The following is a 19,802-nucleotide window of genomic DNA, read 5'->3' as shown; positions in this document are numbered from 1 at the left end:
GGCCTCGGGCACCGGCCGGCCTCTGCCTCCCTACGACACCCTCCCGGCAGGGAAAACCAGCGGGCCCCGCTGACTTGCTCGAGTCCCCAATGTCAGCCCCTCTCCCCACACGGGGGCACATACGGGGCCCGCCCTTTCACTTGGGGAACCTCGCGGAGCTCCGCACCGCCGGCCGCGACCGGCCGGGAGGTGACGCCCACGCGTCAAGGCTGCCATCGGTGCCGTTGGAGCAGACGCGTGGCCTCGGGCAAGGAGAATGGCGAGGCGGCATGGAGTTGGGAAGAGCCAGGCCGTGAGGACAGGCCCGCGGGAAGGACCTAACGTAGGATCCGGGACACAGCCGCGTGCCAGGAAAACCGGCGCTGCGGCCTGTCCTCCCTGGAGGGGGTGGTCCGGCGGCGCCCGGAACTAGGACTGTCCTCCTGCCTCCTCCTCAGGCCACCCATGATCCCCGCACCCTGATCTGACCCAGTGCCTCCATAAGGAAGGAAACCGACACTTCTGAAGAGCGTTTATTTAATTCATTTCATCACAGTGTTAACCTTGTTTCCTATTCCTTGTATATAAAGCTTTTCTGCTGTGCCTAGGGTGCAGAGTCAGCTAAACACCAGGCAGTGTGTTACTGAATTTTTTCCTTTACTCCATCTAGGAGTCCCTGTACCCCTGGGTGCCCAATATAGGGCAGGAAATCCCCGGTTAACAAAAGTCAGTGAAGAATTCTCCCTGGGGCTCGACCCGAGGGAGGAGACAGCGTCAGCACAGGCTCCAAAGCCCTTTAGAATTCCAGCAGGTGCTCGGACTGCGCATGCGCAAATGACGCTGTACCTCATCTGTGTCCCAAAGGGAATCTGGTTCCTAAGCAACAGACCTCTAGCCCAATGGCTGCCCAGTGGTCTGAACACGTAAGGGGCTCCCCAAGTGTGCAGGTCACGCTGGAGGTGCTGTGGCCTGTGAAGTCAGGAGTAGACATGTGAGGATGATTCTGCAGCCCTGAGGATGACGTGCCCGCGGATGGTTGGTGAGATTTTGAGTCTCCCGTTGGAACGCTGTACTGGCACTCCGAAGGGCAACTTCCAGTGGGCTGTGGGGTAGGCAGAGGCTTAAGAAGTGCCCCTGCCCTCGCTTGGGCCTGCCATTCTTTTCCAATGGCAGTGAAACTACTGCTGGATCGTAGACATGCAGCTTAGCACCCCGAATCTCACTTAGCAGACCACAGCATGAGGCATGCCCTTGGTAGTTAGTGAACACCCTAGAAGTCAGGGAAATTTCGACAACTGTTATGTGTCTGACCTCTCCGCTGTTTACAGCCGACATGATGATTGGCTCATGGCTCTCCTCATTGTGGGATTTCTTGCTCTAATAGTGCTTCCCAGATCTCTCCTTCTGGGACTAAATGCAGAGTGATAGTCAAGGTGTTCCTGTGATGCTGAGACCACACGTCGAAATCAGGACTGCTATGGTATCGATATTTCATTTCTGTTATGAGTATGTTTGTATTTGTACATAAATTAATTAACTTTGTTTTCTTCTGTATCTTATCTCCTTATTATATGACCTAAGTTCATGTTATAGTGTTTAAATTATAGGATGTGAATTTTAAGAGTGAATTTTACCAAAGTACTTGCACCCTATTGTGGAGACATTTAGTATGTTTCTGGCTGTACACAAGACAGCTGAGTGTTGTTAGGTGAAACATATGTCTGTTATTGTATCCTATTTAAAGTTAAAGTATGGTTTAAGGTGATGTGTATAGCTGCCAAGTTGTCAAGGTGTGGACTTTGATGGTTGGGTTCATGTGTCAACTTGGCCAGGTGATGGTGCCCAGGTATCTGGTCAAGCAAGCACTGGACTAACCATTACTGCAAGGGTATTTGTGTCCAGTTAGTATTCCAGAATTCTGGTTTATTAAATCATTGGTCAATTGATTACATCTGTGGCTGGTTGTATCTATGCTCAACTAAGGGTGTGTCTTCTGCAGTGAGAGAATGCAATCAGTTGAATTTAATCCAATGAGGTGGAGACATTTAATGGAAAACAGAGAAACTTCACTTCTTTTTGGCTAGCCAGCATCTCCTGATGAGTTCATTGAACACCTTCATCAGAGTTGTAAGCTTGTGGTCTGCCCTATGGTATTTGGACTCTTGCATCCCCACAGTTGCTTGAGATACTTTTATAAATCTCATATTTAGAGATATCTCCTGTTGGTTCTGTTTCCCTAGAGAACCCTGACTAATGCAGTATAAATTTCAGGCTCCACAATACCTGGATCTGTCTCCAACATCACGGATGTGAAACTGATTTAAAAATGCTTCATCATTTCTCTCTTTCTTTTATTCTACTTAGGAAGCACCCTTCCCTGAATAGCCCCAGATCCCAGATGACATTTCAGTTTAAAAGTCTTATCATGTTAGTATAATAACTGAGAAAAATGATTCATATTCTTTGAGTCCTTTATTAGAAAATTATACTGAAGGAGAAGCTAACAGTTAAAAACTGAATATTTTCAAGAAAGTAGAAAGTCCTTCTCAACCTTCTTACATATACATAACACATAACCATGTTGTCCTCTGTGTAAAAAGAAAACAGGATGGAGCTGTAGCTGTTACTTTAATCACAGGTAAGTTGTGAGTAATGTAGTAAGGCTGAATACAGTTCTAATCAAATGTATGCTTATCAACATGATGTAATGCATAAACTAATCATAGAATGAAATAAGAAATGTATATTAACAAGTTAGAGATGAGAAATAGTAGTCTTTTCTAATTTTTAGATTTTGTATAAGTAAAATGTGTTATATTGCTTTTACAGAAGTCATAGCTTAATTAGAATATAAGCAGTAGGGTTTTTGAAGATATTCAAGGCTAAGTGTCTGATAACGCTGTAGATACTCACCTTTGATCTCAATTGACTCATGGATCAGGATGTTTTGGGAACCACTTGTGGTACAGTTGTGAAAATAGAATATTATTTGATTGTACATCAAAACTGCTATAAACTACTCTGTAACTCAGACAGTGATGAGCTCTCTGATGTCTTGTCCAGCTGTGTCTGGAGGAGCAGGGGCTCCCAGGCTTGGTAACATATCAATTAATTTTTCCACTGTAAACTTGTTACTTTTACCTTAAGTGCTCCTTTATAAAATTGTGTTGAAGTTGAAAAAAAAAGCCTTATCATGATTTTAAACTTCATATTTTACAGGCCACTTATAATTGGACAATATTTTTAAATCCAAGAAGAAACAAGTGCTTTGTCATGAGCAGGACTTTTGAGATACTGAGCGGGTGGGTTTTTAGATGGGCGAGGTGTGGGGAGCCAGGCTGCTGGGGCATGTTCACCTGAAGAAGTCTGGTCTGTGGAACATATGTTTTTGGCAGGAAGAGCAGCAGATCCGATATGGGGCTTAGGCAAGGCATTGATGCTGGGTGGACAGTGAGCACATGCATTCTGGGAAGGCACCTTAATCATAGTATCAGGAAATAAGCTGGATGACCTAAGGACCAACTTTGAAGCAAAGGGTATTTTTAACTAAAGTTCTAATTTTGTTAGTATTGTGAAGCTTTACAATTGGGAGTTCCAGGATATTTTAAGATGCTTTCTACTTTGTTAACTAATGCCACCACATATGCCATCTGTATTCTTGGCTACTGACTGAACTTTCAGAAAATCGCTTCCATTTTGAGTATCCTCACTTTGTCCCACTGTCAGCAACTTGAGTTTAAAGAGTTGCCTTTGCCTTCTGTTAGCAAGTACAGCAATTGGGTATGTGGTGAGGCAGAAGCGAAAAAATAAAAAGGCCAGGATCAAGTGTGAGTGACACTGCATCATTTTTCACTGTTGGGAACTAGTCAAAACACATGGAACTGCCCCAGAAAGGCAGGGGCTGCCTAGCTGCCCCGAGGAGATCAGATCCAAGACCGACATTGCAGCGTGGAGGCCATCTCTGTCTTGGACCCCTTACTAGCCCAGGTCTGATCACGGCTGTGGAGGACTTGAGTTGAAAACAGTATGGAGGGAGGGGTCTCTGATTGCTGCCAGGGAACCCGTTTCCCTCTCCAGCTGGGAAATCTTTGTTTCCTTCTGCAGGGCAACCATCTCCATCATCATCCAACCTCCCTGCATCAGAGCCAGGCTGTGCCTTTGCTCCTGGCCCACCAGTACCTCTGCACCACCATGGAAATGCAGGTCACCATTGCTGTAGTCATTTTAGCAGGGGTCTATGTGCTGATTATATTTGAGGTGTATTTTACACCTGCTTTCCTGGATTTATCTTTGCCCACAAGTAAGTCTATTTTAACCTTTTAGGCAGTCTGGATGGGCTCATCCTGGCCACTCAAATTGGAGTAGCATTGTTGCTACAATTCTGTATTTCCCCCATTACAGGCAGTACATTGAACTGAACTAGGATCAATTTTCTGAATATCAGTACCTGGCATATGAGTCATGGCCAAATTTACCTGAGAAAACAGAATATAGCAGTTATTTTTTTTTTTCATGCTTACTGTTCTAGTTTGCTAATGCTACTGGAATGCAAAACACCAGAGATAGATTGGCTTTTTTAAAGGGGATTTATTTGGTTACACAGTTACAGTCTTAAGGCCATAAAGTGTCCAAGGTAACACATCAGCAATTGGGTACCTTCACTGGAGGATGGTCAATGGTGTCTGGAAAACCTCTGTTAGCTAGGAAGGCATGTGGCTGGCATCTGGTTCTGGTTCCAAAATGGCTTTCTCCCAGGATGTTCCTCTCCATTTTTGAGCTGCAGTTCCTCAAAAATGTCACTCTTAGTTGCACTTGGATTATTTGTCCTCCCTTAGCTTCTCCAGAGCAAGAGTCTGCTTTCGAACTGTCTCTTATCTGCAGCTAATCTCTCAGCTTATGTGTGTTCTTCAAAGTGTCCTTCTTGGCTGTAGCTCCTCTTCAAAAGTTCACTTTCAGCTGCACTGAGTTCCTTCTGTTATGTCAGCTCATTTATGTGGCTCCACTGATCAACTTAGACCCACCCCAAATGGGTGGAGCAACACCTCCATGGAAATTATCCAATCAGAGTTATCACCCACAGTTGGGTGGGGCACATCTCCATGGGAACACTCAAAGAATTACAATCTAATCAACACTGATAACGTCTGCCCACACAAGATTACATCAAAGATAATGGCGTTTGAGGGGCACAATATATTCAAACTGGCACACTTACTATGCTGTTCGCTACAAGTGCACCCTCCTGGAACAAGATTTTAACTCCTCCAATGCAGCCTCTTTGTCTGTGAGATGAGCTGGTTGCTGGGCTCCCACCTGCTTCAGCACATTGTGCATCCAGGGGACTCAGCAATGGGCTTATGCACATGGGAAGTTATCATCTGCTCCTTTGCTCTCCTCAGCTGGAGAGAATTTTCACAAATGATCTTAAATCCTGTGAATTTGATGTTTCTGGGAAACATTAAGTGTAGGTACACCTTAAACAGCATGAAGCAAGGATGATCCCCTGTGTGTGCTGGGCAGGTGCACTCTTCATTTAGTCATGACCCTGAAATGTACACTTCACACACCTCCTTACTGGTAAGGTTGGTTCCAGTAGGTCACCTGGATGGTAACGGATGAGGTGATTTAGCCTCTCAGTGATGCATTTCTCAAAGCCTGGAGGATGTCAAGGAGATGGCCTGCAGAAGGGAAGGGCCAGAGGAGTTCCAGAAACTCACCTGCAGTTGTGTGGGTTGCCTGAGACATGGGAGGACCACACCATGTCTCTGGGGATGCCTGAGGGCTGTGCACTTGTTCCCAAACAGCCTGAGGGATGTCTGACAGCCAGATGACCCCTGAATGGTGGCTCTTCCACAGAGCTTGGTGCTCTGCTGTGGGTCTGGGCAATCAGGAGGCAACAGGCTAAAGTGGGCTGAGGCTGTCTATTACTTACACAGACAGCCCAGCAAGGTCAGCATCATGCCCCATGGGGTGACACCAAGCAGGAGGGGACACTGACATGGGTGTGGGGCCTCTGTCATGGAGGAGCTGGTCCTGTGCTGTGGCAAAGCTGTTTTATAGCCTCCAGCTGCAGCCAGTGGAGGGCAGCATGAAGAATCCCAATCCCTTCTGGAAACAGGGAGGTGGATGGGAGCCTCCACAAGATGTGCAGGTGGGTGGGAAGTGCTCAGAACAGCAGCTCACTGCCTGCAGTTTAGCTCCCATGACCTATGTGGAGGCATGCAAGAGTCAGATGGGACCTCTGTGCCACTCTGTTCCCCTGTCCAGGGGGCTGTTGGTGTACCTGAGGGAGGAGGGGACCACAATCCATGACTCAAGCTTCTCCTAAGAGAGTGATGGGTGGAATGGGGCAGGAACAGCAGCTTCTGTGGCCACTGCATGACTTTGAGAGCTGGGGGAGCAGATGCCTCTTTTATTCCTCAGACTTGCCTTAGAGCCATTATCTTAGAGCTGGCAGAACAGTGCAACAAGATGGAGCCTCATTACAAAGGATCAGAAGACATCCTCCCACCACCGATGATTAGTGTCAGCCCAGCTGGACTGTGGGGTGATGGGTTTCGGCCTCAGGACATGAGACTGTTATGGAAACCTGGCCATGAATCAGGCTGTAAAGACACAAGCTGGCCCTGGAGAAGATAGCGATTCCAAAGTTACAACAGGACCCTTGAGCTGTTGTCTCAGGGGATTGCTACCAAACCAAATCCATGCATCCCAATTGTGTGAGCAATGGGCAAGCATCGTTTCCCCTGGATATTAAGCAATTATAATCAAAAGGGATAAAAATGAGTAACTCATGCAAGAGTCTAAATCCTGCGGCCCTGGAGCTGGTAGATTTTCCAGGTCCCCTGACTAGTCAGCCCTTGTCCTGAGCAGTTACCCTGTAAATGCTTAAAGGCTGGAGCTTCACTTCCCAGAAAACATTCAATACTGGGGACTCTGCTCTGTGAGGTGCAAGCCAGGGGTGCAACAACAGCCTCTATACTCCAGCCAGCAGTCTCAAATGGGACTTGCCTTTTTGCAAATCCTGTGCTCACATGCTGTGGCCTTATGGAACAAGCTGCCCATGGTGTATGGAGGATGCACAGTTGGCCCCTTTCTTGGGGGACCTCCCCCCAGGGCTGACAGGATCTCAGAGACCAGGGGTGGCAACTGTTTGGGGTGAGGAGCTTCACCAGGTGATTGATGATGGATTTGAATCCTGGGGCAGTCAGTTATTAGTGGATGACTGAATACGTTATTTAACACCTTTGCCTTGGTGTCCTTGTGTGTAGAAAAAGGGACTGGGGTGCTTATGGGTGCACATGTGGTGGGTGCCTGACATGGCCATGGCCAGAGATGACTGGGGATGGCGCAAGAGTGTGGTGAGGACAGACTCATGGTGCTGGTTATCCAGGCAGCAGAGGCCACCACAGCCATGTGAAACCACAACCACAGGGACCACATGGGGACACAGCCACATGAAGCCAAGCTGCGTGGACCACAGCCAGATGAGGCCATGCACCTGCTGGAATAGGGCCAGAGGAGCCACAGAGCCCTCTGCTGTCATCATGGAGAGGGTTGAATGTTGCAGGTACTGACCACTGGGAGACTTGCTGGTCAGTGCTGTCTGCCCAGGTGAGCACACGCAGTGAGCACGGGGACAGGTGTCCTGGTGTCAGAGACCCTCACCCCCCACGTGGCTGATTCTCTTCCTGTCATTCAGTCTCCACATCTGATTCCAGTTCAATTTTTATTGTCCCTTTTGTCAGCTGGCTGTAAAACTCCTTAATGTGCTTCAAATTCCTTTTCATTTTTGGTGTGGCACAATGTTACTTATATACAAGACTGAAATATAAATGTACTTGCTTTTTCCAAAATTCAGTTTTACTGAGATATATTCACATACAATACAGTCACCCATAGTGTACAATAAACTGTTCACATTACCATGAATTACCAGTTGTGCATTCATCACTACAATCAGTTTTTGAACAGTTTCCTTACTGCAAAAATAAAAATAAGAATAAAAATAAAAATAAAAGCAAAAAAGAATACCTAAAGCATTCTATCCCCCCATCCCACCCTATTTTTCATTTAGTTTTTGTCTCCATTTTTCTACTCATCTGTCCATATATTAGATAAAGGGAGTGTGATCCACAAGGTTTTTACAATCACACTGTCACACCATGTAAGCTACATGGTTATGCAATCATCTTCAAGAATCAAGGGTACTGGGTTGCAGTTCAATAGTTTCAGGTATTTCCCTCTAGGTATTCCAAACAGTAAACACTAAAAAGGGATATCTATATAACACATAAGAATAACCTCCAGTGTGACCTCTCAACTTCATTTGAAATCTTTCAGCCACTGAAACTTTATTTTGTTTCATTTCTCTTCCCCCTTTTTGGTCAAGAAGATTTTCTCAATCCCATGATGCCAGGACAAGGCTCATCCCTTACGGTCATGTCCCATGTAGTGGGGAGGGCAATGAATTTATCTGCCAAGTTGGATTAGAGACAGAGGCCACATATAAGCACCAAAAGAGATTTTCTGGGGGAAACTCTTAGGCACAATTATAAGTAGGCTCAGCCTCTCCTTTGCAGCAACAAGCTTCACAAGGGCAAGTCCCAAGATTGAGGGCTTGGCCTACTAAATTATTAGTCCTCAATGTTTGTGAGAATATCAGTAATAACTCAGGTGGGGAAGTGCAACATTTCTGCATTTTCCCCAAGTTCCTCAGGAGGCCCCTGCAAATACATTTTTATTCTCTGCCCAAATTACTTTGTACTTGCTTTTATATTCTTCTATGAATTAGAGTCTGTTCTTTTGTTTTTAAAATGCTGTGAATAGGGCTTCTTGGGTGTTGTCCACTGGATTCTTGGTTTCATTGAGTTAATTATAGTGTACATAAGGCTTATATGTGAGGAAGTAAATAAAGTGAACATTATCTTTTAATATTGAGACTGCAAATAGATATGATTTGCATAACCTTGATGTTTCTAATACACATGTTTAATGCTCTGACATGTACTTTTATCAGTAGGAATTGGAGTAACTGGAGAATAATAGTGTTTAGTATTTGAGAAGTGTGAAACAATGACATGGACAATTTGTCAGGTTACGTAGGAAGCAGCCAGGCTGCCTGCTTTCCCTCTTACAGATGCTTCTTTGTGTCATGTGGTCCTCTGGCTGTCAGTGGACCCAGAACCTGTCCTCAGCCTGGGACCACTGGTGTCTACACTGTTTCCAGCTCTCTCCCTCCTCACATACTATTACAGAGGACAGTTGTGTAAAATAGGAGGAGGAGAAGAGATTGTTAGAAAAGCACATGTGACAGAAGGAAGGACAGCTTCTTCTAAGCAATGAAGTAACTAAGTTTGACAATTGATTGTTACTAAATTGACTCACCAGTTCAGTACATCAAGTGTTAGGCCCCATGCTAAGCATCCATAAAACAGCCCCTGCTCTTAGTGGCAAAAGCCTAGTGGAGAAGGGAGGGAGGACCTGTGTTCCTAAGCATGAGCGCTACTACAAATGGTGACAGTAGTGATCAAGGGAAGCAGAGTAGTGGTAAAGGGAAAATAGTCTAGGATATGGTCAAGGAGGAGAAGACCAGCATTATAATTGGTAAAGTGATGGCATTCTGTCTATCCATGTGTCCCTCTCTCCCTTTTTCCTCCCTCCCCCATACCCCACATCTCATCCTTCCATTCCTCCATCCCTCCATCTGTCCATCCATCAATCCATCTATCCATCCATCCATCCATCCATCCATCCATCCATCCATCTCTCCATCCATCCACCTCTCCATCCATCCATCCATCCACCTCTCTCCATCCATCCATCCACCAACCTCTCTCCATTCATCCATCCATCCATCCATCCTCCATCCATCCACCTCTCCATCCATCCATCCATCCATCCACCTCTCCATCCATCCATCCATCCATCTACCTCTCTATCCATCCATAGTTGGAAATGGCCTGGACAAGAGTCTGTGATGTTTTTAGTTGGGAAAGTCCTCCAAAAGAAAATAGACTATATCTAGCTTCACATTTCTTTCCTCAAACATTTCATTATAAAAGTTTCCAAACATACCCCAAAGTAGAGAGTTTAAAAAACTCTTATCCCTCAGTTTCAACATGTTTGTTTCCTCACTCCACCTTTTTGCTGGAATATTTCAAAGCATCTCATCCCTTTTTGAGATGCATGCTAAAGTTTTTATGAGTAATTTACTTTAGTGTGCATCTCAAAAAGGGAATTTTCTTAGGTAACCAAAATGTGATTTTAATACCTTACAAAATAAATAATAATTCTTTAATATTTCCTGATATCTAATCTTTTAAATTCCCCTTATTGTCAAACAAGTTCTACTCATTGATTTAGTTGTTGTATCTTCTTTGAAAAGGTGTGTTTTCAGATTTTTTGGTCATTTAAATAGTTGTTGTTTGTTTGCTTATTATTGCAAGAATTATTTACATATTCTCTTTGTAAGTCCTTTATAAGTGTTTTACAAATATTTTTGTCCCAGGATGTGGCCTTTCTTTTTCATTTTCTTAACAGTCTCTTAAAAGAGCAGACATTATAGATTTTGATGAAATCCAGTTTAACATTTTGTTTTTCCTCTTTTGGTTTGTGCCTTTTGAGTCCTAGCTAAGAAATCTTTACCTAACCCAAAGTTGCAAATATTCTATCCTGTTTTCTTCTAGAAATTTTATAGTTTAAGGGTTTATATTTAGGTCTATGTATTGATTTTCTATGTGGTTCAAGGTAAGAGTTCAAGTTAATATTTTAATATTGTTCCACAACATTTATAGAAAGGTTGTCTTTCTCCATTGATTTGCCTTGGCACCCTTGTTGAAATCAATTGATCATACATACATAGGTTTATTTCTGGACTCTTAATTGTTTTCCACTGATCTATGAGTTTAAGTAGGTTTTGAAATCTGGTAGTGTGAGGTCTCCAATTTTGTTTTTCTTTTTCAAAATAATTTTTTTTAGCTAATCCCACTTTTTAAAATAAACTTTTTATTTGGGAATAATCTCCTGATTTCTCCTATTGCTAACTTAATATCTTGTATAAACATGGCACATTTATCAAAGCCGAACGGCCAACACTGGCACATTCCTATTGACTCCAGTTGCTATTTGGATTTCACTCATGTCCTTCTTTTATCCCAGGATTCCATCCTGGATCTGATTTAGTCCCTATGTGTCTGTCTCCCAAGGTCTGTGACAATTTCTCAGTTGCTCCTTGTTTTTCTTGTCCTTGACAGTTTTCAGGAGCCCTGGTCAGATCCTTTGCAGAATGGCCCTCTGATTGGCTTTGTTTGCTGTTTTTCTTATGATTAGACTGGGCTTCTGGGCTTCTGGGAAAAATACATAGAAATAAAGTGTCCTTTTTATCACAAAATGTCAGGAGGCAGCCATTGTCCACCACATTATCAAAGAAATAGAAACAGCTCACACCATAAGTTTTTACCCTTGGGAAGACAGTTGCTGCAAAGGAGAGGCTAGGCCTCCCTATGGTTGTGCCTAAGAGCCTCCTCCTGAATGCCTCTTTGTTGCTCAGATGTGGCCCTCTCTCTCTGGCTAAGCCAACTTGAAAGGTGAAATCACTGCCCTCCCCCCTACGTGGGATCAGACACCCAGGGGAGTGAATCTCCCTGGCAACGTGGACTATGACTCCCGGGGAGGAATGTAGACCCGGCATCATGGGATGGAGAACATCTTCTTGACCAAAAGGGGGATGCGAAAGGAAACGAAATAAGCTTCAGTGGCAGAGAGATTCCAAAAGGAGCCTAGAGGTCACTCTGGTGGGCACTCTTATGCACAATTTAGACAACCCTTTTTAGGTTCTAAAGAATTGGGGTAGCTGGTGGTGGATACCTGAAACTATCAAACTACAACCCAGAACCCATGAATCTCGAAGACAGTTGTATAAAAATGTGGCTTATTAGGGGTGACAATGGGATTGGGAAAGCCATAAGGACCACACTCCACTTTGTCTAGTTTATGGATGGATGAGTAGAAAAATAGGGGAAGGAAACAAACAGACAAAGGTACCCAGTGTTCTTTTTTACTTCAATTGCTGTTTTTCACTCTAATTATTATTCTTGTTATTTTTGTGTGTGTGCTAATGAAGGTGTCAGGGATTGATTTAGGTGATGAATGTACAACTATGTAATGGTACTGTAAACAATCAAAAGTACGATTTGTTTTGTATGACTGCGTGGTATGTGAATATATCTCAATAAAATGAAGATAAAAAAAAAACAAAACAGCTCACAGCAGGCAAACAGAGTAATCTTTGCACATTGATGTGCACTCAGGATGACGGAGCCATTTTGTGCAGTCTGGTTTTGAATCTGGCTTACACAGAAGTGGGTGTTTTCCAGACCCATGTCTATTCAATTTAGATGGCATAATTATATGTGTCACAATCTTCTTTCTTAAAAACATCATTGCCATGGATATTTTCCGTATGTATTCTGTATATATTTCCATATATATATTCCCCCTTTCAAGGAGATCTAGGACTTCATAGCCTTGTTGGTAATCCTGCAGATTCTAGAACCTTCTCTTTGTCCGTGGAGGTGGGTGGTTAGAATGTGAACTGGGGTCTGGTCCTAATTTAGATACTGTTTTGGTCACGTTGGGAAAGTTATTTAGTTATTTAAAAAACAGTTAGTTAGGCTTGATTACCCCAAGTATGAAGTGTTTTTATTAGGTCACAGCTGCTTTTTTTTAACAATCAATGGAAAAATTATAGACATCTTAATTTTAAATTGTGATGGCCTCATACTCTTATTAGCTAACATCTCAAGACATAACACACTTCAGTGAGGGTTGTCATTTATGATGGAGAAGGTAAATCTTTATTTGTACAATTTGTACTTAGCAACTTGGCTGTAAATGATCGCTCTGGAAGTAGATCTGTTGGTACCACTTTTTCTTCTTGTTTATGTATACTTGCCTTGTTGTTATATTCTACTCATAGTCTCTTTGCAGATATCTTCTTAAGCCACTTGTAAATTCTATGATGAGCAGTTTAGTGCAAACCAGGAAACCTCATCTGTGAATCCACTTTACCTGGCACCTTTGAACTGCCACCCATCATCACAATATACCAACAAGGCAAAGTGTTGCCATCAACTTCTCAAGGATTATGGAACCTCAAGTTTTTCCTCAGGTCACTTCCCTTTCCAGAAAGGAAATGTGACCCTGCTCAGGCCAAGTGAAGGCTCCAGCACCCATCCATGCATTGTATACTGGTAAAGCTTAATTTCTTTCCAATTCTTCAGGAAAAATAAGCATAATTTGAAATTGGGATATTTTCTTCCCATCCCTCCGTAGATCATCTTGTGTATCCTTTGCAGGACTCACTCTGCTTTGATTCCATCCATTTTATTGCCAAAGAAGCTGATAAATGGGTCACTGATTCCTAACCAGGCACGTACCTCAAAGTCACTTCTTTGAACCCCACATAACTGGGCGTTTCTCCTGGAGGGTCTGGTATGTGGGTTCTTGGTGGACTGAGCATGAGCTGGTGCTGTCAGCCCCACATCCAGACTCGTCTTGAATGGGACTCTGTCTCCCCACCCCATTGCAGCCCTGTGCACCCCATGGCAGTGTGGCCCATTTCTGACTCTGCTCTCACACTCTTTGCAGAGTATCTGAGAGTCTTTTAAAGTGGTTATCCCATTATATCACTCAAAATTCTGGTCATATGTGACCTCCTGGATGTTCCTTTCCTGACTGTCATGTGAACACATCCACCTACAGAGCCTCTGTGTTCTGGGCTCTGCCTTATTTTCATTTAACTCACCATCAAGTGTCCATCTCCCATGAGATGCAGCCTGCATGGGGCAGAGACTCAGCCCCCAGCTGCATACTCCTCAGTGCTGGTGTCAAGGCTCAGAAGGCATTTGGGGAATGAACAGACAATGATGGGTAAGGTTCCTCTCATCCTCAGATGCTGTTTCAGTTTCCAGGTTTCTGAAGCAAATACCACACAGTGGGTTGATTTAAACAGTGGGGAGTTATTGGCACATGGTTTTGAGGCTAGGAGAAGCCCAAATCAAGACATCATCAAGGTGATGCTTGCACCCAAATACTGGCATTCTGGGACTGTCTGCCATGATCACTGATCCTTGGCTTTTCTGTCACATGACAATGCACGTGGCAGCCTCTCTCTTCTCTTCTGGGTTCTGTTGAATTCATCTTCTGCCTGCTCTGTCTGTGGTACAGAGCTTTAACCCCCCACAGATGTCCTGGTAGCCATCAGTGTTTCCTGTGGCTCCCTCCATGAGCTGGACATGGATGAGGGTTGCTGTACTGTGCACTGCAAAGGTACACACCAGAACACACCTGCCTTGGTTTCCCAAGGCTGTAATAAGAAATACCACAGAGGGTTGGCTTAAACAATAGGAATTTATTGCCTCACAGTTCTGGAGGTCAGAAGTCCCAAACAAGGTGAGACAGAGCCATGCTTCCTTGCAGTCTGTAGAACTCTGGTCATGGCAGCCGGCAGTCCACAACCCCATTCCTGCCTCCATCACGTGGCTATCTCTCCCTGTCTACTCCTGCTGTGCCCAAATCCCCTCTGCTCATAAGGACTCCAGGCTGTCCCTGGTGGTTTCACCAAGTAAGATCTTCAAAGAGCCCAGTCACAGAAGAGTCCATACCCTGATTCACTTTGACATATTCAAAGATACTATTTACAGCTGGGTTCACACCTTAGGCATGTGGATTAAGATGAGCCTGTCTTCAAATAGGACTCCAGTCATACTGGATTGAAGCCACCCTATTCAGGCTGGCCTTGCCTTAGCCAATAGCATCATCAGAGATTCGGGTTCACATCCACAGAATGCGTCATAAAGGCAGACTCCATCCATGACAACAGCCCAGTGTTGGACCAGCCCTTCACCTGCAGCATGTCCCATGGGTTCAGGCACACTGAGAATGAGGGTTTCCTTTGCACGGTGCAGAGCACAGCAGTCTCAGTTGAGCATTGGTATCTCTGGGGACAGGCATGGACACATTTTAGCAGAATGGCACTATGTGTGGGCTGCCCCATGGCTTGCCTCAGGCATATTGTGGGGTCTTCTGTGGGAGGGGATTTGGGAAGATGCACCCTGGGCAAGCACCACAACCCCAGTGTCCACACTGGGCAGAAGGAACCAACACTGTGGGTCAGCTCCCTTCACTTTGACAATTTCCCCTTCTACGTTAATGGGGCTTACATCAAAACAAAATCTTTGTGCTCCAGGCTTTTGCTTTATATCCAGAGGTGGATAGAGGGTTGGTTGGAGTTCAGGCAGGATATGTAGGTGGCATGGGAGAAAAAGCAACTGATGCTTTTTATGCCTTTATTTAGCCAGACAGGCTCATGTGTTTCTGAAAGAGGGTTTTCATGATAGGATTTTACACAGTGCTCCCCGTGTGGCTCTGGAATCTCCACATTCTTCACATTGCCAGGTCAGAGGGAAGGCAGGGAGGGATCAGCTCATCAGCACTTTTGCTGCCACCCCCTCCCCACAAATGCTGATTTGGGCATTTGGGTGCTTATACTGGGAGCAGTGGCTTAAATGAGGTGCCTGGGACAGGAAGGAAGAAGGGCCTCTGTGGGACATCCATGTGGTGGGACTCAGATGGCACAGATTCTTGCCTGCACTGGAAACCTGGAGCATCCATCCAACTTTACACTAATTTGTTGTTTGTTTACTCTTCATTGGTTCATTCTGCAAATGTTATTGAACAGTGCTGTGTGTCAGGTGACCACACTAGGGTTGCTGTGTTGAGGAATCTGTGGCTGGTGGGTGAGACAGCTGTGTCCACAAGCACTGTCAGTGCAGGGCTTTGTCTTTCTGGGACAAGGAAGAGGGTCTGCTCTCTCAGGTGTGGGTGGCTGGAGAGGGCTGTCGGGGAGGAAAGGAGGTGATGCTGGGAGGAGGGGAGGCTATGGTAGTCAACAGGGGGAGCAGAGGAGGGGCAGGGCTGGCTGCAGGAGAGGGCACTTCTTGACTCCAGTTTGTACTCTCCAAGGGTAGGGCTTGTCACAGCCTCTGCATCCTTCCCACAGCTGGAAACAACTCCTGGCACCTAGTAATTTTTCAATAAATGTCAAATTGAACTGAGAGGAGGGATTAAAAACAATGCACAGACAGGGCAAGGTGGATTTGCAGTGATGAAATCTATAAACTCAATATAGCCATAAGAAGAGACTGGAAAAGACCAGAGGAGATGAAACTCCCCCTCCCTCCTTCCCAGGCTGCTGTCTTCCCCTCTGTCTTCCTTCTGATCCTGCTCATGCTGCTTTTTGCCACTTTCGAACTTTGCATGTCAGGGTGTAGCACCCTGGCATGGAGCTGAAGGAGGCTGGCTTGGTTCAGACCGGCTCAGTGCTTACCTCAGTCCCAGCAAGGCAGGAGGAGCAGCCCTCCCTCCACCTGCCTCCCCTGCTTCCCACTCTGCAGCCCCCACAGCACTCCCAGGAAAGTGGGGGTGATGTTTCTGGTGGTCTCCCTTCACTTCCTCCAGGAGCTCTCCCTTCACTTCCTCCAGGAGCACCAAGGGGCTCGCAAGTAGCAAGCATGGTTCAGAGCCTGCTGCCCACCACCTTGTTCCTCTCCTGGGTGGGTGCAGGGCACTGCTTGAGGCATGTTCCATACTTCATTTTCTGCCTCCTTCTGCATGTCTGGTGGCTCTGACCCATTGGCCCTGGGGAGGAAGCAGGAGGCCGGTGCTGCCTAGGCGAGCTGCCTTCTGCCCAGCTCCCCAGACAGGCCCCAACCTGTGCCTCCATTTGACCCCCCTGGCACATCGCTCCATGGGTGATGGGCCAGTAAGACTGCACCCAAAACACCCAGTGGGCCCCAACTGAGATGGCCCAGTCCTGAGCTGATAGCCCTCCTGCTCTGATCAGCTGCCCTGAGCTGCCCCTGCCCTGGATGGACTGTGGTCCTGTTGGCCAAGAGATAAACTGACCTGCAAGGCCAAAAACACATTTATTTGGGGTCTTACAACTGCAATTGGATAGCAACCCAAATCATGTCCCATCTTGGCACTTCAAGGCAAGGGTTTTTTTTTGTTTTGTTTTGTTTTGTTTCCAAAATGGATCATTGACTAAACATAAGACCTCCATCTATAATATTCTTCGAGGAAAAGATAGAAATAAAACTCAATGACCTTGTTTTTTAGCAATGAATATGACATCAAAATCAAAAGTGGAAAAAAATGTAGATAAATGGGGCTTGATGAAATGAAAACATTTATAATTGAAAAGATGTTTGACATCATTAGTCATTAGGGAAATACAAAATAAAACCACAATAACTTAGTACCTCACAAGTACTAGAATTGGTGCCCTGAAAAAAAACAAACAAACAGGAAAATAAAAGGTGCTGGTGAGGCTGTGGAGAAAGTGGAACCCTCAACCATTTCCAGTGAGAAAGCACAATGCCATGTCCTGGAGTTGGTAAGTGCGTGGGAGGCATTTGATTATCTTGTGGCTCAGGGCAGGTGGAAAGCAAAGGATGCCTGAGAGAAATGCTTCCCAGTAGTGTCTGCTGTGCAGTACAGTTACTAGAAGTGTAGTGTTCATAGAATCATTTTTTTTCATTTTTTATTGTAGAATATAATATGTATACATAAAAGTGACAAATTTCCAACTGCAATTTAACAAGTAGTTAGCAATTTCAAAGACTATTATAGGTCACAATTCCAGTTTCAGTTACTTCTGTATTAGGAAATATAATGTATGCAAAAAGGCAATATCTATCAAAGTATGATTTAACAAGTAGATATATAGCAAATTTCTAAAGTTATTATGAGTTATAGAACCACAGCTTCAGTTAAAAACACAACATATATTCAAAAAGGTATGGCTTTCAAATTACCATTTAACAAGTAGCTATGGAAAAAATGTCAAAGGTTGCTATGGGTTACAGTTCCACCATTTCACTTATTTCCTTCTAGCTATTTTAATATCCTAGCAACTAAGAAAAATAATATTGTATAGAGATTCAGTATTAATCCTTTGTTAAATTCCATCTGTTGCTACCCCTTACTTTAGTTTAATCAATTTCCTAATCTTCTGGGATGTCTAGGCAGTGACAACCCTAACCTGCTCATGTTGAAAACGGGTGTCAACTTTATGAGCAAAGGGGACACATCTAGTTTTCAAGTATTCTGTTTAGGATTTTTGCATCTATATTCATTAGGGAGATGGGCCCATAGTATTCCTTTTTTGTAGTGTCTTTATATGGTTTGGGTATCAGAGTGATATTAGCTTCATAAAATGAGTTAGGTAGTGTTCCTTTTTCTTCAATTTTTTTAATCTTCATTTTATTGAGATATATTCACATACCACACAGTCATACAAAACAAATCGTACTTTTGACTGTTTACAGTACCATTACATAGTTGTACATTCATCACCTAAATCAATCCCTGACACCTTCATTAGCACACACACAAAAATAACAAGAATAATAATTAGAGTGAAAAACAGCAATTGAAGTAAAAAGGAACACTGCGTACCTTTGTCTGTTTGTTTCCTTCCCCTACTTTTCTACACATCCATCCATAAACTAGACAAAGTGGAGTTTGGTCCTTATGGCATTCCCAATCCCACTGTCACCCCTCATAAGCTACATTTTTATACAACTGTCTTCGAGATTCATGGGTTCTGGGTTGTAGTTTAATAGTTTCAGGTATCCACCACCAGCTACCCCAATTCTTTAGAATCTAAAAAAGGTTGTCTAAAGTGTGCGTAAGAGTGCCCACCAGAGTGACCTCTCGGCTCGTTTTGGAATCTCTCTGCCACTGAAGCTTATTTCATTTCCTTTCACATCCCCCTTTTGGTCAAGAAGATGTTCTCCATCCCACGATGCCGGGTCTACATTCCTCCCCGGGAGTCATATTCCATGTTGCCAGGGAGATTCACTTCCCTGGGTGTCTGATCCCACGTAGGGGGGCAGGGCAGTGATTTCACCTTTCAAGTTGGCTTAGCCAGAGAGAGAGGGCCACATCTGAGCAACAAAGAGGCATTCAGGAGGAGACTCTTAGGCACAAATACAGGGAGGCCTAGCCTCTCCTTTGCAGCAAGCGTCTTCCCAAGGGTAAAACTTATGGTAGAGGGCTCAACCCATCAAACCACCAGTCCCCTATGTCTGTGGTCATGTTAGCAACCAGTGGAGGTGGGGTAGGCGAATACCCCTTGCATTCTCCACAGGCTCCTCAAGGGGGCACTACATCTTTTTTTTTTCCTGTTTGTCTTTTTTCTTTCTTTTTTTTTTTTTAACTTTCCCTTCTTTTTAAATCAACTGTATGAAAAAAAAGTTAAAAAGAAAACAAACATACAATAAAAGAACATTTCAAAGAGACCATAACAAGGCAGTAAGAAAAAGACAACTAACCAAAGATAACTGCTTTACTTCCAACATGTTCCTACTTTACCCCAAGAAAGTTACATAATATAGCAACATTTCAGTGAACTTGTTCCTACTACATCCATCAGAAATTAACAGACCATAGTCATTTCTGGGCATCCCCAGAACGTTAAATAGCTTATCTGTTCTTCTTGGATTATTGTTCCCCCTTCCTTAATTGCTCTCTACTGCTAGTTCCCCTACATTCTACATTATAAACCATTTGTTTTACATTTTTCAAAGTTCACATTAGTGGTAGCATATAATATTTCTCTTTTTGTGCCTGGCTTATTTCGCTCAGCATTATGTCTTCAAGGTTCATCCATGTTGTCATATGTTTCACCAGATCGTTCCTTCTTACTGCCGCGTAGTATTCCATCGTAGTGTATATACCACATTTTATTTATCCAC

The sequence above is a fragment of the Choloepus didactylus genome, chromosome 26, assembly GCF_015220235.1.
Source record: "Choloepus didactylus isolate mChoDid1 chromosome 26, mChoDid1.pri, whole genome shotgun sequence".
In the NCBI taxonomy this organism is placed as follows: domain Eukaryota; kingdom Metazoa; phylum Chordata; class Mammalia; order Pilosa; family Megalonychidae; genus Choloepus; species Choloepus didactylus.
The sequence above is the reverse complement of the archived record's forward strand: the minus strand, read 5'-3'. Positions refer to the sequence as shown.